The sequence below is a fragment of the Onychostruthus taczanowskii genome, unplaced genomic scaffold, assembly GCF_017590055.1.
Source record: "Onychostruthus taczanowskii isolate IOZ18803 unplaced genomic scaffold, ASM1759005v1 scaffold116, whole genome shotgun sequence".
Classification (NCBI taxonomy): domain Eukaryota; kingdom Metazoa; phylum Chordata; class Aves; order Passeriformes; family Passeridae; genus Onychostruthus; species Onychostruthus taczanowskii.
In genome coordinates this window covers 1,458,168-1,482,822 of record NW_024498294.1, presented here as the reverse complement: position 1 = coordinate 1,482,822, position 24,655 = coordinate 1,458,168, and the positions used below count along the sequence as shown (strand labels likewise).

At 41.8% G+C, this 24,655-nt stretch overlaps 1 protein-coding gene across 1 annotated transcript in view; it reads left to right on the top strand.

The window, feature by feature from the left end:
• ATP2B2 (ATPase plasma membrane Ca2+ transporting 2) overlaps positions 1-24,655 on the top strand; it is a 388,824-nt gene that overhangs the window by 82,956 nt on the left and 281,213 nt on the right. Inside the window, exon 2 of the mRNA XM_041427564.1 lies at positions 17,862-17,913. The gene's annotated coding sequence lies outside the window, so the exon portion shown is untranslated. The remainder of the gene's footprint in view (positions 1-17,861; positions 17,914-24,655) is intronic.

Sequence of the window (24,655 nt, the reverse complement as noted above, 5' to 3'; positions counted from 1 at the left end):
CCAGCAAGATATTTTTGCTGTACTCTCTTAAGTAATTGATGTGTCCTCAATTAGTGTGTAAGTAACACAGCCAACAAGTTACCATACCAGCAGAATTTTAAAATGATGTTAAATGGCATTAGACCAAAATATTTACCCTCTTTCCTCAGGAATCTTTTATAAATAAGTAATGAACAGTGTAAGTACTGAATGTCACTAGTGGGCAAAGCAGTAAATTTCACTTTGCTTATAAATGTTGCTTTGTGATCTGCAGAGATCTTTTTGGTAAAAAAGCTCCATAGTGAGACATGGAATAATGTAAAGTAGAGGGAAGCAGAAGAACCAGTTTTGGCTTTTATTTGTAAAATACAGGTACAACCCTCCATTAGGTGGATGGCACAAAAAAACATCATTACAGGAGTTCTCTGCACTGTCTTTCATGTGTCAGCCTTGCTTCAGTAAGAACAATGCCATTTATCTTCCAGATAAATGGAAGTCAACAAAGCACTGAACAAAGCTGTGGGAGCTGCAATAGCAAGGGCTGAAGGCAATAGCTGAGGCCTTGCTCCTTTTATCTGATAAATTATTCTGAGGAACGTTCCCTTGGGTGTGGAAGGTTTTACAAACCCTTACAAAAAGAAGTGCCCCTTCCTAGAAGTTCCTAAGATCAGGGAAGGGACTCTAGATGCAGACACTTGCATGTTTTACTGGTGGATCTTGTCTCTTGAAGTATCCTGATTTGTGTCCACAGGGATCCCGTCTGTGTCCTTAAAACAGGACTTGGGGAGCAGAAATGAGGTAATGAAGAAATGAGGTAAAACCTGGCACAGGTTTTGTGCCTTGCCCAGTGGGATTTTAGTTCCCTTTTGGGTCCAGCCTCCAGCTCTTTCTTTTCACAGCTTTAGTGACTTTTCCTCTGAGACTGTGAGGGTTGGGAGGAGAAGGGTTAACTTGCTGAGGAGGCATTGCAGACACACACCCTGACTGTAGGTGCTATTGTGACAGTAAGACTGAGCTGTGATGAATTAGGTAATTCCCTCTCACACGAGAAGAGGAATGAATTCTTAATAGCAGAGAACTGGAAGGCAACCTTATTTAACAGGCAGAGGGAAAACAGGCTCCCAAAAAGGCCCTGTCAGAGTCCCTGTCTTGTCAGGTTGTTTTCTGGAGGTGGGAAACAGGTGAGAATCTGATTGAGAAGCTTTCCATGAACTTAACCGCAGCAGAGAAACTTGAATCATGGCATTCCATCTTCCTCGTGGCTCTGGCTCTCTGACCTCAGCTTACTTTTAAAGACAAATCGTTATTGATCCACCAGAATCCTTCTCAGGCATTATTTCATGTCCCCCTCATAAGGAACCCCTGACAGGGAGATTGTTCTGCACTGATTTATAAACCATTGCAGATCACACGGACCTGCACGTGTCTCCTGCTCCTTTAGCAGTGGAGAAGGTGGCTGGAGGAGGAGCTGGATGTGGGATAAAGCCCTCACTGATGAGTTTCTCCTCAGGAAAGAGGTCTGCAGGGAAAAGTTGCTTCCTTTGTAAATTCTGATGTACTGTTATTGGAATGGGCCCTGGGGAGTAATACAGATGTGGTAGAAGTACTGGAGGGGACAGGACAGAAAAAACTTTTATAAGCTGACTGGGAGCCTTGTTTTTGTATTATTTGGTGTGACAAGCAAACGTTTTCTATGGCCATTTCTTAGGAAGAAATGAGTCTTAGAAGAATGGCAAGTAAGAGTCAGGAAAACTCTTGTGCAGTTCTCTTTTTGCCCTCTATTTCAGCCCTTCAAAACTTCAAGTTTATTTTTATCTCTACCTGGGACTCCCTCTGCAAAGCTGGTGACTTCTGCCTACTGGGGCCTTGCTCTTGTATTCCTTCTTTTGAAAGCTCTGTAACCTCTGTAGGAAATGCATCTTCTTTGTCTTCTGCTTGGTTTGTACATTTTTAGGTGCTGACACAGTATAATTAAAATTGAAGAAGGTAGGGAAGGCATTTAGAAACAGTAATTACTGGTATGTCAGTAACAAAATTAGTGGGAAGTGAGTGTGAAAAAGATAAATCATCCTTCTGTGAGCAGCTTTGGTGGATGCCTGTGCCTATGGGCTTAAAATGTTGTGTTTGAGCTGCAGGACCACGGATGTACCTGTAGCTGCCACTGGTGATAAAAAGACTCTTAATCTCAGTGAGGGAGTTAGCTGCCCTTTCCTTAGCATATTAAATACTCAGAAATTAATTGATCACACATTGATATGCTGGTGCTTATCATGCAAGCCCAGTGTGGGTGGTTGCACCACAAGAGGTGTGGGCCACGAAAGCATCTGTGGAGGTTTGTTCTGGGCTCCCAGTACAAGAACCCTTCAGCTCTGCTGAATATGGATGAGCCTCCCTTGCTTGTTAGCCTTGAGCCTGCAGGGCTGTTTGAACAGTTTTGGCAGAACTTGGTTTTCCAGGATCAAAGAAACCCGAGCCAAAGCTCAGCTCTGCTCCGGCTGCTGGTTCTGCAGCACTGCGAAGGAAAACAAATAATACTCAGTTTGCTTTCAGGCTCTGTAAACCTGCCTGTTGGAGCTGAGTTTCAAAATCAGTCTATGGTCAAGTAGTGTAGGAAAATAGGTGATGGGTATTTTTGCTTTTTGTTATTGTTTGTTATTTTTTTTAAAGGAAGATGTTGAACATTGTCTACTTGGTTTTCTGTCTTCCTTTTTTTTTTTTTTTTGTTTTGTTTAGATGTTTAGATGGAGCTGCTTGGATCTCTGTCAATTGTGTTAAGATAAGCACACAGGTAGTTACTGATCATTCAGCTTTGGCAATCAAATCTTCAGAACTCAAAAATTACTATTTTTATTTCAAAAAAGCTTCCATCTAGTGTTAGTAAACTATGTGTTTAAATGTACATTTAGATTTAAAAAAGCTTTATAAAGACATAAAATGCTCTGCAAAAGCTATGCACTTCGAATTTTGAAGTGAATACCAGTCTTGGCTGCCACAGTGTTCCCACTGCAGAGTGAGTCAAGCCTGTGTGCCTCGGGAGAAACTCTCCAGGCAGGTGGAGCAGCATTCTGAGAACCAAGAGCTGCAAACATGCTCAGTCCAAATTCTGACGGTGTGAAATCAGACTGTACACCGAAGAGTCTTCAAACCCTGAGAAATATCTGATCAGCATAACAAAATCTTGGGAGCTGCAGCTCATTTTGACTCCTTCTGCTGTTGGAACCAGAGCTGACATGAACTTTGTTTGCACTGAATGATCCAAAGGGAAATATTGGATTCTGACCCTGCAATGAGTTTTGCATGGGCTCATTACCATCGAGACAGATGGGATACATTAGAGTTTCCATTTCTTGTTTCACTGAAGTAATAAATGGTAGCTTTTTTAATAGTTTATGTTCATGAAGCACTATGATTTTTATTGCACTTCAGTGAGATTTGCAAGCTGCCATTGAAATGAAAACCACAAAAAAAAAAAAAAAGAGCAAGTGATTGTAAAGCTGAAAGAAGATTTTAACAATATTCAGCCCAGATTATCTAAGATAATGTTTAATTTTGCCATTTCCCTTTCCCTGTTCAGCAACTTTCCCCAGGAGCTTGTGCTACTGCTTTGTCTTTGGGCTGTGTGCAAACCACCCAGGCTTTGTGTGTTCCTCTGTGGGGAGGGCAGTGATCCATGCAAATGCTGGTATTCCAAAAGGAATTCTGAGATTTCAGGTGCTCTCCTCTTTCCTTTGTCTTCTTCACTGCCTGACAAGCTCCCTTGTGCAGCCCTTGCAGTGGGTGGCAAGGTGAGTCACCTGCTGCTGGTGGCAGCCTGTGCATTGCTGATTGCTCCATTGTGGTGCTCAGCGCTCCTGAGCAGGGGGCTGCAGGCACTCAGCAGAGCCTGCATCTCATCCAGACCTCCCCACGGGCACATCAGCCCTCCTTTGTTCCCTGGGTTTGATTTAAACCTCTCTGCTGTGCACTAAAGGTGCAGCAGGAACAATAACTCGGGCCAATCAGCTCGTAACGCTGAAGGGTATTGATCTGTGTCCTATAGAATTAGAAATTACTGGCTTGGAGAACCGTTTGCTGCTTTGAGAATCCCTGCTTTTTCTCTGTGTGCAGCCTCCCCATGATAAATGACAGTTTCCTTCCACAACTCCCTGCCAGGAGGCTGCAGCCAGGTGGGGGTCGGTCTCCCAAATAACAAGCGATAGAACAAGAGGAAATAACCTCAAGTTGCACCAGGGGAGGTTTCTGTTGGATATTGGGAAAGATTTCTTCACTGAAAAAGCAGCCAGGTACTGGAACAGGCTGCCAGGGCTGTGGTTGGATCATCCATCATGCCATCAAGCCGTGTGGATGTGGCACTCGGGGACACGGCTCGGTGGTGAACGTGGCAGTGCTGCGTTAACAGGTGGATTCAATGACCTTGGAAGTGTTTTCCAACAATTTTATGAGTCCTATTGGTTTCTGGTCCCAAATCTCTGTGTCTTCCAGTCACAAATGTCAGTGTTGAGGAAGCTGTGCTGCCATTCGAGTGAGAGCTTTTGTGTCCCGGTCCCCTGTCACAGCTCCTGTGTTCCACTGGGCGTGAAAACCTGGGTGCTGGGTTTGGTTATATTATGTTCACATAGGCTCTAAAACCACAGCATGTTGTAATGAATGATAAAAAGCATCTTCAGATGCTCCAGAACAGTTTATTTTCACCATAAACTTGCTCTCTGAGAAAGCAACATTTATTATTACATCACACAAATTAGGTATGTGGACTGTAAGGAAGCAGATTTCATTTAAAAAGAGGAAAAAAACATTCCTTTTTCCACTTCCAAGGGAAAATGTGTGCTTCATGCAGTATTCCTCTGCAACAGGATCCTGCTTATAGGATACTACAATAAAATCCACATTTTCCATTTGGCAGCAATGAGTATGGGTCACTCTGGAAATCCCTGAAAGCTTTTTATTTTGCTAGTTTAAGGGGAATGAAAGCAAGTAAATGAAAAGATGAAGACAAAGCCTGCTGTAACGCTTGTTACTGATTTGAAATGGTCATTTTGAGACAGTTGAAAATGGACTACTTAAAAACCCCAAACAATCACTTTCTCCCCTGCTCATCCAAAAATTGGCCATTTTGTCCATTTATGAGTGAAGCTCAGTCTCAAGCAGTGAGAGTAAGAAGTGAGAGTGGAGTGCAGCAAGACAAAATGTCCACTCTTAGGCTAAACATGTAAGTACCTAAAATGGGAGTAGAGAAACTGTAAATGAAGTTAATGCATCCTTGCTTTGAAATGCAGGGCATTCTGTTATGTGTGACTCTGGTGGGAAATTTGATATATTCCTTTGGCCTGTGGAAATAGGACTGGTGAAGAAATATGCCTTTTTGTCAGAATACCTGGGTCCTTGTTAACCCTTTTACTCCTTAAACTCATGTTGGAGATTTACCTGGAGACAAGGGCCACGTGTCCTCAGTGGGAAATAATCAAACTGTCTCACAGAAATGTTTTGAGTCCAATGGTTGAATGGGCTATGATTAGCTTGGTCCCCTATGGATGGAAAACTTTATGGCCTTTTATATGCTGGAAATAAATCCAGCCTGCTTCGTAAGTGTATATTTAGTGTGCCACTATAAATGTATCAAATAGTAAATATAATGTGCTATTCATATGAGAAATATTTGGGGGAATATGTTCTTTGGAGCCCTTGGCACTTAACACAATATAGGAGGTTCTGTTTGGGAGTGAGATTTGCTGCTAAGGGAACAAGTAATTATGAAAGTCTGCTAAGATTGAAAATATTAAAAATTTTGTTGCTTTTTACCATGGCAATTTGTACTTATGGTTTTCCCTTAAACAACTTGAGCAATTTTGTGCTTTTCTGTTTGTGGTTTGGTTTTTCTTTTAAAGCTGTACCCCAAAACCAAACAGAGAAGCTGCCAGGAGACCTAACTGGGCTCTTCCAGTACCTGAAGGAGCCCACAAGGGAGATGGAAAGAGACTTTTACAAGGAATGGAGGGACAGGACACAGGGAATGGCTCCCACTGCCAGAGGGCAGGGATGGATGGGATATTGGGCAGGAATTGTTCCCTGTGAGGGTGGGCAGCCCTGGCACAGGGGCTCAGAGCAGCTGTGGCTGCCCCTGGATCCCTGGCAGTGTCCAAGGCCAGGCTGGATGGGGCTTGGAGCCCCTGGGACTGTGGATCTCTGCCCATGGCAGGGGTGGGACTTGTTGGAATTTGGTGATTTTTAAGGTCCTTTCCAACTCAACCTCCCTATGATTCCCTCCTGCTGCTTGTCTGAACTGTCTGAGCACAGAGCACAGCTGGTGAGTGCTGCTCCTTGGCTGCTCTGGCTCTGGGAGCAGAACCCACCAGCAGCATCCTGCTCTCGGGCAGCTTTTGCTTTGTGAGACTGCTCCCAGCCAAGGATGATGCACAGAGATATTTCCCAGCTCCCAGAAGGCAATGATAGCAGAGTTACAGAGGAGTAAATGACTTTTGGTGGAAGGGAAGAAGGGCTGTGCCTTGCTTTTCAGCTGTGGATTGCAGTGGTGTCACAGCTCTTTGGGGTCTCTTTGCAGCCCTGTTAGAGGCTGCACAAATGGCTTTTCTGGGAGTGCTGCAGGTGTCTGAGGAGTCGTTTTCAGTTCAGGCAGTGAATCAAAACCAAACCTCGCTTGTGTTGCACATTCCAGGGATTAGAGGTACCTGGGAGTGGGGCTTCTCCCAGGGCTCATTAACTGCAGGAATGGTGATAGCACTGGGGAAAGGCCTTGAATTGTCATCTGGAGGGACCCATGTGGGAAAACCTGGGATAATAATGGTGCCATTACTCATAAATAATAGGTAATGCCCACTCATACCAACATAAGCAACTTCTGCAGGGGTTCTAGGCTGAGTTTTGGTGGCAGCTCTTGGTTCCAGTTTATTCCACTTGCTGCAAGCCTTTCTTTGCATTTCTACCTTTACCTGCAGTTGCTGAAAAATAGTTCTGATGGTTTGCCAGCTTGTATTTGTTGTCTCATTTCTCCATGTTGTGAAGACTAATAATGAAGTTTTATCTTGGTTTGCAGCTTCTTTAATTTGGCATGTGGGTGCTTGTTGTGTAAAGTTAAATATTTGTGCAAGTGGGATTTGCAGTAATCTTAAAGCACTTTCATCATTTAATCATCACTGATAAATTTCTCTGAGCACCCTGTGCAAGCCTTTCTAAGATTCTGTGAATGCTGAAGCCTCTGAGGATCTGGATGTTGATGGTCTCAAATGAGGGCCAAAAATCCCTCAGAAATGCAATATGTCACTTACAATTCTTTATATCACATCTCACAATGTGCTATATCTGCATTTATTCTGTGAATGACACATTTTACCAAAAAAGGTTATTGATGGCCTCCAAATCACTTTATGAGTAGCATTTTTGCATTTATTTGCATTTAATATCTCTAATCTCTGGTACAAGAGAAATCATGTTACATTTTCTGTAGCTGATGGCAGGAGTTTTATTCCCTTGGATCTCTCTTCCATTTTTCTCTTGTCAACATGCATACTTTATCAGAACAAGAAGGCAAATATATTACAGAGTTAGAACATTCAAAACAGGATCATTTTATCCTGTATTTCCTCAAGCACTTGTTCATGTGGTTGGAAAATGGTTTATGCTGCTATGTGCCCTAAACTAGAGTTTTCTCTGCACAGAAAGGCAGTCAGTAAAACCAAGAGTCTCTAATCTAAGCAAACTTTTTTAAAAACCAGGACTTTTTACAGAGGTAAAAAAGCTCTTGTCAGAGGAAATTTAAGCTGAAATGTCTTTTAATGGCTGTGAAAATAGTGATGACTAATTATGAAATTCTGCTCAGATTGAAAATATTCCAAATTTTGTGTTTTTTTGCCATAGCAATTTGTATTTATGGTTTTCTCTTAAACAACTTGAGCAGTTCTGAGCTTTTCTGTTTGTGGTTTTGGGATTTTGTGTGTGTGTGTGGTTTTTTCCCCTAATCTATAATAAGGGAACTTTTCTTTTAAACCAAGACATTTTACAGAGGTAAAACCCCCTTGTCAGAGGAAATTTAAGCTGAAATATATCCTGATGGTTGTGAAAATAGTGGTGCCTGATGGGTATCTTGAGATAAGGTGATTTTTGGGAAACTCTAAGGTAGCATAATCTTCTTTTGTGCTACTGCCCTAAGGAATGAAGTTGTTTTTTTTCCCCATTTTCCTCTCTTTTTCAGTAGAGCAAACCCCCACCAGAGGGGAAGCAGCACCGTTGTCCTACTTTTGGCTGCTGGGACACACTGGGAACACCTCCAGAGGCAGGATGTGTTTGGGGGCAGCCAGGGAGGATCTGCAGCCACCCTGCTCCTGCATCCCGGGCTCAGGGGCAGCTCCAGGGGCAGCTGCTGGGTGCCCAGAGGGGACCCTGCCAGTGCCACCACCCTGGGCAGAGCAGGGACGTCACCTGGGCCTGGCCAGGTAGAGCCCAGCTTATCCAGGTTGAGCTTTTCTGGAGCCGTGTGTGGGTGGCTTCCTGCTGGAGCCTGGAGAGCTGTCAGTGCTGCCTTTTTGTGACAATGGTGTGGGGGAAAGCAGTGCAGGAGAAGGCTGGAGAGGTAAGGAATGGTTTAAAATACATCTTCACACCGTGCTGAAAGAGCCCTGCTCTGCCTTTAGACAGCTTCTAATCACCGGCTCTGTAAATTCCCTGGGGTGCTCCGGGGAATTCTTTTAGGACCATCTTGCAGGAAATAGTTTGACACAGCTTAAAATCCCAGTAACAAACCAATATTTTTCCTTGTAAGCATTTTTTTCCCAGGTCCATCCACTGAAGGTAAAAGGAACGGTTTAGGAATGGAGTCATCTGTCAACCACCAGGAAGTTTTTTCACTGGCATCTCATTATGTTTGAATTGAAAAAATGTCCTGATTGCTTTTGGATCAAAAGAATTCACCTTGAAGCACTTCTGGATGTGACATGGAAATAATTTCAGTATGTTATTTAATTAGAGAAAATGTAAATTAACCTTTTCTTTTTAACTTGTGGAACTAACTGGACTATCCTGGCAAGATACCTTGCAATAGTTCAAGTTGTAACATGTGTAATTGATAACAATTTGTAAAGAATAATTAATGTGTGTGCTTACTATAAGTGATGGTCAAACCAGCCATCACAACTACATTGAAGTTAGTTTGGGAAAATGCTGGAAAGCATCTTTGCATAAATCACCTTGCCTGGCAGTGCTGTTATCGTATTTTGCTGGTGCTTTGGAAGACATCAGTAGAGAAAATAAATGAATTTGCAGATAAAACTTTGTCAGAAAGCAGTGTAACCATAGCTGTGTGACCGGGGAGGTGTTAAACCCTCTCTCAGATCCAGAATGTTTGGATGCACTTGTACCCACCCCTGAAGGAAGGGATGTGGATGAAATAAAAAGCAGAAGAGTGAAAGCTTTGTGGGAAATGCTGGGGATGCTGCTCATTCTCTGAATTCCCAGTGAGGTGCTCATGGTTGAGGTAGGGATCTGGCAAACTGCTGTAATCTGTGTTTTTATAGCTCTTTTCCTGTGAGGGGCTGTTTAGCTGAGCTGCAGGTCAGCCCTTGGCAGGCCTTGGCTGTGGATGTGCCCTTTCCTCTGCAGGATGCTCACTCAAAATGAGATGGGAGCACAACCAAAGCCCTTTTTCTTCCTGGGCTTGACTCAAAGCAAACACACAGCTTTCTCTGGTGCTCCAGGGAGATTTTCTCTTGAATGAAGTTATTTTCCTGTGTGCAGCACCTGAGAATGAAGGAGCAGAAAGAAGCACAAAAAGGAAAATTCCTGTTGTTTTTTAACACCTGAAAAAGTACCAGCACAAGCCCAGGTGCCTGCTGGCACAGCATGTGAGCAGGGAAAGAGCTGAAACCTCTCTCTGCATTTCTGAGGAGGTTCACAGCCTCACTGCACACTCTGGGGTTAATTTAAGGCTGATTCATCTTTCTTACACTAAACCTTGCAGCTCTGCAAGCTTTTGAGATGTGGCCAAGTTCAGCACCTAAGCTCACACTGAACTGTGGTGTTAAAGTCAGCACAGTCCTTTTTACAGGAAAAACGTGGCAGGAATTTTCCTTCCTGTGCACACGCAGCATTCCTTTATTGCAGTGTCATAAATGTATTTACAGTGAACTGTAGCTCACCCAAATTTTCAATACATAATTTGTTTTTTCCCTGGGAGGGGATATGAGTGATGTATTGCTCAGCAAATCTTTGAAGCTTCTGAAGAAATGTACTTTGATCAGCATCATTTAGGGAGGGTAATTTCTTTCCCCCTCATTAATTCTCTCTTAAACGTGGATTTTAATGAAAAACCTTGAGAAACGCTTTTGGCTTTTTTTTTTTTTTTCTTTTGCCTTCAGTCGGTCATTTATATTCTGCACAGACTAGAATAGTGCTGTGGGGGGAGCACTTAAATAGGGAGAAGATATTTGTCATATGTCACACTCTGAAATTAAACTTTCGATATCGAGTTATTGCCTTAGAAATAACTTCAAAAAAATTTACATGCAGAGAAAAGTACATGGTGGGGGAAGCTGTTGAACCAGTTATTGCATAACACTGTGTTATGCTGTCACCAAGCAGCCTTTAAAAATATTTCTTCATGAATAAATTAAAAAAAAATACATTCATACAATACACATTTCTGTGACCACTTACATGGATTTTTTTTTTTAAGCAAAATCACAGAGAGGAAGCTGAGATTTCCAGAGCTGCTGCAGAGATTTCGAATTAGAAATTGATATCAAGTTTTGTTCGGTGCTTTGAAAATTCTTGTAGTACATTTGCATATATTAAGGGGAGAATGGGGCCATGTTCATTAGAAAGTTGAGGAATTAAAGCTCAGCAGTACCAGTGGCAAGTGGTACAGGAAGGAAGCTGGGAGAAATATTTGCTATTTCATAATGGCTGCAGTGGAAAGAGTATTTGGACTCTGGTGTGATCTCTCTGCTCTTTGGGAAGATGTTGAAGGGTTATAAATGAGTTGAAACAGCTTCTCCACAGGGTTGGGATAATGGAACTGTTCCTGGCTGCTGAGTTTAAGGCCGCTGAGGGAGAATGATGGGCTCCTCCTTCCAGAGCCAGTTTCATTTCCAAATGCTGCCTAAGAGCAAATACCTGTTGGTGCCTCTGCTCACTAAACCCGTCACTTTCTGGGACAAGTGAGCAACTTGTATTTTGGGCTAAATCCAGTTCTTTGCTTTGTGGGTTTGCTCATCCCCCAGGGGAGCCTCTGCCTTGGAGGCTTGGAGGCACTGCTGCTCCCAAAGCAGGGCACAGAAATCCCATTTCCTGGGACTCTGCAGGGACAGATCTCCTGCCTGCTGCAGGGACAGCAGAGAGGGATCACTGCTGGGAATGCAGGAAAAGCAGAATTTTGTTAGTTCTTGACTCCTGCTTTCACATATAGGAAAAGATGTGGTTTTCCCTAATAACCCCCATGTTTTTCAAACATGATTTATGTTTTTTCAGATTTTATAAGATGATTTGGTTTTGAATCAGTTTTTATGGGGTGTTTATTGCACAGCCTTAAACTGTCCAAAAGTGTTATTGGAGCCCTGAACTGATCTCTGGGAGAAAACATTCACATTTATTGAATACAGCTGTAAAGCTCTGTAACATCACAGAGTTATTGTGTGGGGATTCTTCTGGCCCAGATAATCCCCTGGAATCAGAAAGTCAAATTATTAAAGGAATTGGCAATAACTGTAGTTTATGAAGAGCTGGTAAATACAAACTGTGAAGGAGTTTGCAGATAAGCTGGATGATAATTGTATCATGTTCTTTGATAGTCGAGTTCTGCTACAAATCCAGCCTCATTTGTTACAAATAAAGGGAATCTTTAGAAAATATATGTCTAAGATGACTGAGGGAAAGTTATTACTGGGCCTTTTGAGCTACTGCATTTTCTTATACCAGAAACAATTTCAGAAGAACAAAAGTCCCATCCCCTGGGATATGAGCAGTGTGCAGGCAAATGAGGGCTGGACATCACCCAGAGTCCTTTGAAATACATGGCTTTGATTCCAGCACTTAAAATCTTAAATCCCTCTTTCATTATTTATTTTGAAGCTGAATACCTCTAGGGAACAAAATGTTTATTGTCTGAAAGACCCTTACATGTTTTTTTTTTTTGTTTTTTTTTCCTGTTCTAAATCTCTAATAGATGGCCTTAGGATAAAATAGATGCACATCTTAAGCCACTAACCACACAAAAGACAGTGCAGATCAACATCTAAATCACACTGTACCTAAAGAAATTTGAACCAAATTTGTCTGGATCTATTGTATGATTTTGGTGGAGTTGCTCATTCATGTATTTTACGTTAATTTAAATTTAATTTTAAATTAAATTAACAGACAGAGTAGTCATTGTATGAAATATTTGAGGATTGAAGTCACTGAAGTTTCTTAGGTGATGAGTACCTGTAAAGAAATACAAAAAGAGGGGAAAACCCCACCCAACAGAAAACCCCAAGCCAAAACCCAATCCCAAAATTTTTTTGCCCCTTTCCTCCATCAGAGTAACAGTTCCATTGACCAAACCTCCCCAGAGGAAGCCCCCAGCACGTTGTGATGTGTCAGTCAGGACCCCGGTGTTGTGATACGGCACAAAATGATGACACAGACACTGCTGCTCTCGAGGGGAAAAAAAAGGAAAAAAAAGAGAGGCTTTATTTTCTGACTCCAACATTTATAGTTTTCCAAAGGTGACAGTGGATTGGAGGGTGACAGTGCCACCTCTCCAATGCCACTGGACAGACCAAGGGTCCATCAATTCTCTCCACCTCCATGAAAGAATGCAAAACATAGGTTATTTACAGAACTGTGTGTGAAAAAGTTTGTTGAAAGAATGCAAACATCAGAAGGCTTAACAAAGTCTTACAAAATCAGGGCGACATCCCGGTGTGACAGAGGCACTGATGGGACCTTGCACAGGAACATTTCACCTTCAGCTCTGCTGTTCCCTCCTTCCCACCAGCCCAGGCCGTTGGTTTAGGGAGGGCATCAGTCACCTCAGGTCTGCAAACAGAACACATGGGATGGTTTTAAATAACCATCCAGAACGTCCATCACCAAGAAGAAAAGCTGTGTTGTCTGTTTGGGGCCTACAACCCTTTTCTAGCTCTAAGGTGCCCGGGGTGTCACTTTTATTTTAATGCCTGTAAGTCTGATAAAAGGTCTGCATGTTCCAAAATCTGAGTGCTGTGGGGCAGTGTTTCCAGCTCCCATTTGCAGTGAGGACTTGGCTGAGGGTCAGAAGAACCCTTCAGAAGAACATCTTTGATTCATTTGGTAGAACAAGGGATGCCATCCCTTGCTGATTTTCAGCTCTCCACCTGATGCGAGCTGGCAGTGGATGTGGCACAGCCCCTGAGAGGCTTTGCTGCATGTCTGTCTGACAAAAAGAGCTGCCACAGTGGCTGTCAGGTGTGTTTTGTAGTGCAGTAATTACAGACACTGAGATCCTGGGGAACTTTAGGGAGAATGAGATGCATTTCACACTGGGAACTAAACTTGAATAATGCTGCCCTTATGAAAGGTGGGAGCAGTTGAAGCTGTGGTAGAAGTGTGTGCCACTATTGCAGGGGGTTTAAGGGAAGACAAAGCCCTCAAAATGACCACTTGATTTAAAAGCAGTGATTACTCCTCCTTCCATGCATCATTTGTGATGCATTTTCCAAGTATCACTGTGGTTTCTCTCCTGTTGTCCTGTCTCTGGCTTTCAGCCCTTGTGATTTCATTTCTCCACCAGCCTGAATTGCAGCTGGACGGTTCATGATGGGCTTTTTGCTAATGCCACACTCATTCCATCCTCAAACATGAGTAAACTTTGTCCTGGGATGCCAGGGCCAAGTGGAGCAGGGTTTTGAGGTCTGTGGCACTGCACAGGGTGGAAGCATGGCCAGCAGGACACTTTTCCTCCTGGAGATGTCCTAACACAGCTGACTTTTATTTATCCCTGCTTCACCCAAAGCTCTGCCACCTTTTATATTAACAAAAGTGCTATGCTTGATTCATAATCTCCATCCATGCTCATTTCAATAAATTCAATTTGTTTTGTTTGTCTTAAGAAATGGTGCTGTACAGCAGCAGCATTTGAGGACATTTAGAAAATAGAAAGAAATTCAGTGGTGATGCAGTGAACATGTTTCTGGAATTTGTTGTAAATTGAAAAACACAGCAAAACTGACTAAGCTACAGTTTTAATTTTGGGCTTTGCTCAGTGTCATGCATGTCAAATACATTATTCTCATCAAAATTTAACAAAATCATACAGGTCTTATGGTGATAATTCTCAATATTTATATAAATATGTGCTGATGAGCGACATATTTTTCAGCTGTACTTTCATGAACTTGTGCATCAGGATAAGAATCTCTCATTCCAGCCTTTGCAAATCCCATCTTAGGATGGGTTTTATGAGCAGAATAGTTTGGGTTGGAAGGAACCTTTAAGACCATCTAGTTCCAGCCCCCTTCACAGGCAGGGACACCTTTGTCCACTGGCTGAAAAGGTGCAAATCAAATAAAGGAAATAATGGAAAATCTTAACTATCCGACTGCAAGGGTGCACATACTGAGTAGTGGAAAATCCTGCAAGTGGAAAAGCTCTTTTTAGGTGTTGGAATAATTGTATGTTGCTCGAAACACGCCTAGAACAGTTGAAACAGTTATTAAAGAGTGTTGCCAGATTTTATCACTGCAGTCATGCATATAGATCAGTGATCCCTAAGCAGCACTGTGAAATGTGTGAATGAGGTGCACTTGCTAAAAATAACCCTACTGAGTGCTGCTCCTAATTGCCACAGAATCCTGGGGAAATGATCCCATTTTAGTGCACAAAATTGACTTAAAATGTTTGACTGCAGCATTACACGTGGGTTCTCAAGGGATGATAAAATATTTGCTAGACCTTGGTCATCAGCATTTAAAAAATGAAGCAAACAGTCACCATCAGATTCTGCTTGGAGCTGTTGTGGTTCTGTTCTTGTCTCACTTTGGGTTCTGGCTGTGTGAAAAGACGTGGCAGGGCTGCAGCTCTGGGCTGGGAGAGGCTGGGACTGCTCTGCCTTACCTTGTAAGCCACTCCAGCAGCCCCAGATATCAAGAGAAGTATCTCTGAATTTGTTTTAAAAGTAAATAAAAAGTTCTCAGGATGTTTGGCAGCAGCTGAGCATCCCAGAGCTGACTGACAGACAGAGAAATGATCCTTTTGTTTCCCTCCCCTTTTAGAAGTTTCTTATAATACTTAATCAAGTTTCCCCCATGGCCTTGTACCCCAAAGAGAATCTGTTTTCCTTTTCATAGGAAATGGGTTTGTTGATGAAGAGCCAGCTATTCCCACCTATGTGACTCTTCCAGATTTTCTGGATATTGGAGAAATGGGAATTCATCCATTTTGTTATAACTTTATTACATATTTTTGTTTTAATTCCATCTTCACTTTGGGAAGGTGAAACTTTTCCCTCATCAAAACCAGTCTTGAAAATCACTAAGATTCTTTTTTTTCTAGCAAATTCTTTGATTATCAATTTCTTTATGGTTATTCATATTTTTAGGCAGCTGCAGCAAATGACTGATGTGCAGGCACACTGAATTTCTGCTCCAGCAAGGGTTTAAGCTATTTAGGGAAATGAATGAAGCACAAAGGTTTTTATTTAACTATAAATTTTGTATGGCTTTAATTTTTTTCATGAGTGACTGGCTTTCTTACATCAAACTCCTTCTCAGGGAGTTTTACAGCAATAGGCACTACCTTTGACAACTATAATTTTCTAAAACTTGGGGAAAGCCAGATGAAAGAATAAATAAATATTGATCTGGCCGAGGTTTAAGTAATCCCTGATTAAAGTAAAAATGCAGTTTAAAAGTAACAATGATTACTCCTGGAATCTGGTTTTGTTATCCTGCCCAGGCTGAAAATGTTGTGTCTTTACAGAATCAGAGAAATATATTGAGAATACTGATGAGGCATTTATTTTAATTTATCACCCCAGTGTTTGAGCACTTTTATATTATCCTCTGAATTTATACTCAAAATCAATCTCACAGAAGTGGGACAACTTTACTGCTGAGGCAAAGAGAGGCAAGAGGTTTAAGGACACACCTGTGCTGCTGTGCACAAACAGTTTTTACAGCTTAGGCCTCCAAGGGTAGGTGTTGGAACTGGGATTTAGTCAGGACAGAGCTAAGTGTTCCCATCCCTGCCTGCATCGATCCTGCTGGGAGTCCCCTTCTCACTCAGTTAATTGTCTTTGTACCATTTCCATCCCCTCTGGCAGAGATGTTCTGGCTTGCTGTACTCCAAAGCCCTGGCATTTGGGTATTTCCCCCTGCTGTGTCTCCTTGTTTGCTGCTTAATTCCTGGAGTTACCTGCTGGTTTTTGGGACTGGTATGTATCCAGTAGAGGGATTGCATTGTCACCTCCTGGAGAAGATGGACTTGCTGTTTGCTCAGCTCCAGCATTTTGTGTGCAATTCAGAACGTAAGAGCTCTGGTTCTTAGCTGTTTTCATGTGTTCCCACAATGGGGAATCTCTGGGATAAATGTGCTAAAGAGATGTTGGTAGCCCAGGTGGTGGAACAAGATGTTTGGCTTGGAACTCCTGCAAGCACTTCTGTCAGCTTAGGGTGGGAGCGAGGTATTTTTATCACTTGTAGTGCTTACATGGCACTTCAACCAAGTGGGTTAGGCTTGGGTTTTTTTTTCTTTGGCCAGATTTCAATTTAATTCATGATGTATCACCTCCCTAAGTCAGCTTTGGCTCCCAAAGAAGTCGTGTTGTCCTTTTAATTTCTGGCCAAGTGGTTGAGCAGCGGAACCCAGAGACTCCGGGAATTCCTTTTTGGCTCTTAATAGCACAAGGTCCATTCTGTTTGCGCATCCCTCTGCCATGCTGTGAAGTGCTTTGAGGAGTTAGGAGAGCAATTGATGTTGAATCTCTGTGTGCTGAAGCTCTGGGAGGGCTGGCACTGCTGTGTTCCTGCATCGGTCCGCTGGTTTGGGAGGGAGGCGTTCTCCGAGCAACGTGAGGGGCTCTGCTGAACTGATTGCTTTGGCAAGTTGTGTCCTGATGGATGTGCTGCACACAGGATTCTGTCTCTGCTGACGTGAAATCACCCCCAGATTCTTTGAAATAGATTCTTTGTTGAAAATTTTGTCCTGGCATTAGATTTGTGACACCTGATTGCTTTGGCAAGTTGTGTCCTGATGGATGTGCTGCACACAGGATTCTGTCTCTGCTGACGTGAAATCACCCCCAGAAGGGCTTGAAATAGATTCTTTGTTGAAAATTTCGTCCTGGCATTAGATTTGTGACACCGGCGTGTTTGTCCTGATGTAATTCTTGGAAGAGATGTTTGTTTTCATCTCTAACAGGAAGGGAGGAAAACTTTCATGTGCCCTGATTCATGCTTATATTTATTTAGTAAACATTTTCCCCTCAAGATATTTGATACTGAGAAAAATTGAGGTTATCAGTTTTGTGGAATACTTGTAGACCTGAATGCTACTACAAAATAAGTGGCAAAAAAAAAACTGTGACAGCTTTTGTGTGCATTGTTAGTTGGATTTTTCGGGAATTAGGCAATATTTAGTGCTTCAGTTCTATTGGAAGGTGTGTAATATTTTATTTTTTGAAGGTGTGTTAGACTTAATTTTTTTTAAGACTCACTTTTAAATTTTCTGTTATGGAATAACACAAAAGAGACAAGCTTAATTTTATTAATTGTGCAATAAACGCATTTGGATTTAAATGAAACCAGCTGCTTTTCAATGATTGTACTGCCTTTCTCTTTGATTTTACATTCATTATAACCACTATTATTTAAATTTACAAAACATAAACTGGTTTTTTTTTTCTTTGTTTTTATCAGGCCTTGCATGCTGTGACACAAAGATCTCATCGCCTGGCGCGCTATGTTCATGGTGAGCCTGATCTCCTCCTGTTGTCCGTGTTGTCATTCCAGGGATTATTGTATCAAAGGGGTAGCATGCTATTTTAGCAACCAATCATTTGAAATCATCATAAACACATGGAAATGAGTTTAGACTTTGATTTTTGCTGAATTAGTGACAAATCTCCAGTTTTCTACAACATCCGGTGCAAAAAGAGTTTTAAGAATATGTGAAGGAGCTGATAATGGCCTCAAAGTTCCAGTGGTCATGGTCAAAACTGCAGGTAAGGCAGGATGGGGCCAATTTTGTAGTTTCAAGTAATCAGTGGCATCAGAATTGCTGCCAGGTCCTCCCATGAGGAGATCTGCAAACAGCAACACAACAGGCCCAGCCTCAGTCCAGTGAATCCCATTTTGTCCTGGCTCCAAACCCTCAGGCTCTTTAGCTACGCTAAGGAATTCTCTGTGGCTGCCAACTTTTTGGCACTTCTTAAAATAACTCAGTTAAATATATTTCATAAACTCATTTTGTATAGGCAAAAGAAGCCCCTGTGCTGCTCCTCAGCATCTCATGTTCCTTCTCTTTCCCTTCTCCTCCAAATATTAGCAGATTGCCCCTTTTATAATGATATGAAAATAAACCAGCTTTTGGGATTAGGCCTCACATTTATCAAATAGTTTCCTGCTGTGTTCTTTCTTTTTTTTTTTTTTTTCCCCTTTTTTTGAGGGGTCAAGTAGCAAACACCTTCTGTATTTCTGGGTTTACTGATACATATTTTTAAATTGATTATTTTCCCTCATGCTTTTAAGTGGGAGTAGGCAATCCTCATGTAGTTCCAATGCTCTTTTTTTTCTTTTTTTTCTCTGTTTTATTTTTTTTTTCTTCTAAGTTCTCCCTTACATGCCTCAGGATGTTTGAGCTGCTTGGTGACCTCCACCTCTGAGAGCAGAAGTTAATAAACTGCTTTCCCTCACTGATGGGATTAGGGATGTCAGAGGAGTGGCCAAGGTTTTAACGGCACAGATTTTTAATCTTCTTCCCAGTTCACCTCAGTTGAGTCAGCCATTGGGATGTGCCTTATTGAGCTATGGGATAATCAATGGCCATGCTCAGCTGAGCTTCCTGGTGTTGCTGAGAGCCATAAATGTGCTGTGGCTTCCTGGAGGAAGTGTTCCATCCTGGCACATCCACTGGGGTGTCAATAACCATCCCCACTTCCCAGGGGAATCCTCTGCCTTGCAGGTCTCCAGGAGCCCCTGGTGAGGGGCTCTGGGCAGCTTTGGGATCGTGGCAAGGACAAGCCCTTGCTTGGTTGCACATCACTCTTGTGGGAAATTTAGGGCTTTTGAACAGCTGACTAATATGATTAAGTAGAAGTTGTTTATTTTTTACATTATACACATATTTATAGGTTCTACAAAGTACTAAGTACACACTTTTTGATTGGTGCTTTTGTCTTGTTTACTTCGTTTTCTGCCTGCATTTCTCAGAGTGTATGATTGGTTACAGTCTTCTACTGTACAGGTGTTTCTATTTCTACAGGTGCTTCAGTCTGCTGTTATCTAGTTTTTGTGGTCTTGGTATTTGGTTTCTCAGCCTCTTCTTTCTTAATTTAGTACAATTTATGTTCTAATATCCTTGAAGAATTCTTGAGGCTTTGATAACAGAAGCAGGCTGGCTGGTGAACACTATGGCCTAACTCTTCTAAATACATTGCAACTCATCACATTTAATTACTCAGTGCTCTGCTGCTCTGCAATGAGAGATGATGCAAGAACAAAAACTTAACATCTGTCAGGGCTTTTAATGCCAGCATTTCTTTACTTTTTTTTTTTTTTTTTGGGTGTTGTTTTCTATACTTTTCTGACATTCTGGCAGCGTTTCCATGTAATGGAAAAATGACCTTTTTTCCACAGTGTGCTGTCTGTGGTGATATTTGGAGCAGTTCTGCAGGTTCTTGCTGGAGGTTTGGAAATGCTGTGAGGATCTAGCACTGACTCTGAATTTAATTAATCTGGGAGCCCCAGAGACACAGTTAATGACTCCATCAATAACTTTCTCATATTCTCAAATTTAAAATATTGGACCAGTATTTTGAGGTAGGATAGCAGTGTCCTTCATTTTGAGGTCCATCTAGCAGGGATCCCCTGCAAGCTCTGCAGATGTTCTCTGAAGCACAACTTCCTAATTTTTCTTGCCACAGTTACTGCAGAAGGCCCCAAGCTTGGCATTGCTTGGCTAAAATATTTTTTACAACAAATGCAGTAAGCCATTGGCATCTCAAGGGCTTACAGTTAAATTTTACCAATGCAGATTGCTTTTGAGTCAGGCAAATCGACAGTGTTATTGTTTGTCTTTAGAAATACATTTTATCAAGGCTAGCACAAAGCCCCAGATGAATTGAACTATAATTTTTTCTGATTTTGATGGAAAAATACAATTTTATGATGTTCAATCTTTCTGTAATGAAGTTGAGAGGGAGAAAATTATGATTTTAACAGAGTACTAAAAATTCTGCCCACAAAATAATTTGTGAAAAGGAATTGCAAATCCAGTGGCAAGAAACCTTTATAGCCAGATAAAACCACCTGGGGCTTCCTTTTGTTTCTAATTTATATTCACAATAATTAATGAGGATAAAGTAGCAATCAGATATATAAGTTAAAACTATCAATACAATTTGTTTAAAATCAGTTACTAGTCCATACTTTTGAAAATACTGCAGCCCAAGTTTTGTGATTGGCTTCTGTTGGCAGAGCTCTGTCCTGTGTGAAGAACTGGTGCAAATAGAAAAGGCTTTTTAGGGAATCAAGGGTGAGCCACACATCTACACCACAAACCCACTGTTAATCTTTTATTATCTAACATATCTTCACCCTAGGTGATGCTGAACTTGTCGAAATAGTTTCATCAGGTTGCAGTAGGCACTTTCCTTGTGCAGTCCCCGGTTTCTTTGGGGACCCCGTGGCACCCTGAATTGGAGCTGGCACTACCATTCCCCTCCTGGTGTGTGGCTGATCTGGTCAATGTGGAGACTGTGATGACTTTGACTTGTTTGTCACCTTGTGTCTGCTGTAAATTGTTATTAGATTTTTCTTGTAGAATGCAGTTTATGTTGCTGAATGCAGAGGGAATAAAGCATGGCTGAGGCAGAGTGGTTCCTCTACTGCATATTCCCCTTGCTGTGCCCCGTCCTTGGCTCCTTGTGGCAGGATTCAGAACTGACCTTTAAAGAAATACTGTGTATAAATAAGAGTTGTTGAACTTCTGCAGAGATGGGGCTTTGGATTGCAGGTGTTCATAATTAGATTAATTTACAGGGAAGATCAAGCCAATGAAGGAGGCATGGAAAACTGATGGAGGGCTTATCAAATTAGCTAAGTAGAGCAATTAATCAGACAGGCCTTAACTATTTGGTTTCTATTTTTTGGTTATCAGCTGGAGCAGTTTGCTTTCAGCTTGCATTAAAGAAGACACTGAGTGCAAGGCTGTGCTTGGGGAGACACTTCCTTCGTTGTGTCCTTGTCACCCCTGTGTCAGTAATGTGGCCACACTCAGGGATCCATTGGTATTCCCAAGGCACAGAGCAGCCTCCTGTCAACAAAATAATTTTTTAAAAAGTGTTCAGCATTCTCTGTGAAAATACTAACAAAAAAGTACCAACAGTGGGCATGAGATTTTATCTAAACAGTAACTTGTCCCTGAAAGGGATCAATAGGCAGCTCCTCAGGAACTTCTGATTGCAGTATGGTAACAATTATCTTAGAGGTATTTAAAAGCACCTTAGAATGATGATTCTAACAAGCTGTTTTTATTCTAATTGAGTTCATCCAGTTTGGGGGCCGTTACATATATTGACATAATTTTTGTTTTTCTGACTCCATTTGTAAATTATTTAGTATTTATAGATGGACTTTTCCTGCCTTTCACTGCAGGAATAAAAAGAGGGTGCCATAAGATTATCCCAAGAGTACTTTTCCTCATTTCATTTCACAATAAACCTCCCTGGTAGCTGTCAGGTTTGGCCCTGAGAAATTACCCTGAGGCCCCAGAGTGTTGATATCGAATAGGGGCCAGAGCTCTCTCTCCAGACACGACCCTCCCACTTCCCTTTTCCTTCTATTCAAGAGGTCAAATAATTTCTTTTCCCACATCCACAATGAGTCCTAAAGCATGCCAGAAAATGGGGAAGAATGGAAATTAGCACTTCTTCCTCCAAAGCTGAAGAAAGATGATCTGATGAGAACAAGACCTTCCTTCAGATCTCCCTAAATGCTGAAATGCCTCTTGTGTAGAGGTTAAATATAGGTTTAAGATCATTCCTTGTGCCTTCCTTTAAAAAATACCCAATGAACATTCTGGCACATCAGCTTTGGGCATTTATATTTAGGAATCTTATCACAACTTAAAATGCTGCTGTAAAACTGGTTTCTCCTCTCTGTAAGTCTTCAGCCATTTTATCTTAAATATCCAGAAATGAAAATCTTAACCAGGGTTATCAACTTGGGTCAAGCTTTGAAATCCCTTTTAAACATTCTGAGTGATATTTTTCATGCCCTTAACACTGAATACTTCGAACCCCAAAATGTCCTGTGCTTAAGAGTTCTTTTGAAAACTGCAGAATCCTTGAACAGCTGAAGATTAAGAGGAGGTTTTTTAGTGACTATTTCAGGATTTTTTTATAGATTTTTCATCATGTTTGCCTTAGGAAGATAAAGGATAGATCTAAAAGCTGATGCCTGAGATGTGTAAGCTGCATTTTCTTTTATATCTCTGGAAAAGTAGTCTCTGATTTTTCTGATGAATTTCTGTCTCTTGCCTTGATTTTTGAATCACTGAAAATAAGATACAGCTTCTGTTTTAACCAACATGGGAAACTGCTAAAAAGCCTGTAAATAGGAGTAATTAACACCCACCTACAACGTTTCCTTTTTCTGCTAATTTAAATACAGGATTTCTAGGTCTAAAAGCATGTGAAAATAGTTCAGACAACATATATGTGCTTTCAACGCGCTTGAATCCAATCAGTACTCCCTTGGGAAGGCTGGAGGGCTGTGCTAAACGTGATCTAAGTTACTCTGGTAGTGATATAACCCAGGAACGATCTCATGTGTTTATTTGGAGCCTGTGAAGCAGCCAGGATACCTGCAAGTGACTGATAAATGGATCAATAGAGAGGAAGGAGGGATGGATGGGTTGTAGAGCTAAGCATTGCTCCTGAAGAGCTTGTGCTTGTTCAGAACCCTGAAGTGCAAACTCGAGGAGGGTATTCTGCTTTGTGGAGGCTTGGATTGGTTGGTTCTTTTATCACTCTGCCAAACATTATCTGACTGTTTCTCTCCTAAAATACAGTCCTAGTGGGAAAATGTTTCTTGTGGTGCTGGTATCAACGTTTAAACCCACAAATAAGACATGATCTTAGTTAACAAACCATAAATAGTGGTGTGTTGTAAGCTGTGCTTCTGCATTCACACTCTGGGGGGCTGAGTTCATCGCATCACTCTGTGAGAAAGCAGCAGCAGCATTTCTCCCTGTGAGGATGGAGCAGCTCCCACAGCTCTGGGGCTGCACACATCAGGAGCCTTGACACCACAGCCAAACACCTGATGGGAAATGTCACTGAGGAATGGAGACACGAGCTCAGAAATATCTGTTCTGTGTTTGTGATGGTTTCACTCCTGGTGGCATCAGCACTTACAGCTCCGATCCATGGGAGCACCAAACCCTGGGCTGTGCTGGGGGAGAGCAGAGCAGAAGCAGCTCCCAGCAGGTTTTTGGGAGCAGGGAGGAGCAGAACTCTCTGATGGAGCTGAGCTGTGCTGGGGCAGCTCTGGCCACAGGGGCTGGTGCCTCTTGTAGGTGAGAGAGGCTCTGTCAGCTCAGAAAGCTCCAATTCTCTCCTCCTCAGAATTCCTCCCCTGTGGAGAATCAGAGGGGTCTCCTGCCTGTGATCCAACACAAGGCTGGATTGGACAACAGGCAGCTCTCAGCATGGTTGAGTGCTCTGGAAGTATTGGATTTCTCCAATTTTTCCCCCTGGACATCTGAGGCTGCTCCCTGCCTGCTATTCCACAGGGTACTGTAGCTTTCTCTTTGATGCAGAAGGAGCCTGGTCATGAATTTGAAACTACTTCTGCCCTTTGAATTTTTTTTCCTGATGATGTAATAAAAATGTTTAAAATATCAGCTTGAAGAAAAGACTTGAGAGCCAGAGGAATAGGGAGAGAAATCATATTGTGCAATAATAATTACATTTATGATGTTCTTTTCATTTCATTGACTCTCTGTCTATGTTCCACTGGTGGCAATGTTCTCTTACCATTCCAAGTAGTAAAGCTGGAATAGCGGTGATACATTAATGGCAGTCAGGAGTTATAATCCTTCTGTCTCATTTCCCACAGCACATAAGCCATTATTTGCAATTTTGTTTAATGCTTATAATGTAAGTTTGGTTTAAATGTTTATTATCCCATGGTCTTGTACTTCTAAACTTGTTTTCACAATATTTGTGTATCATACAAAGGATGCGTTTTTGCTCAGGATGCTTAATCAAGGTCATTGTTGTTTTTCGTTTGGTAGCTGGGTTTTTTTCTTTTCCATTATTTTTCTTTGAGAATCTTGATGTGTACTAGTCAATAAAAAGAAGGTAGTCCCCCTTTAATGGTCTGAGTGAGGTTCATGGTATGAATACATCTATTTTAAGGTTTTTTTTTTTAAGGTTTTTTTTTTAAACTTACTGTTTTCTATCAAGTAAGAATGCTTTTACATTTGC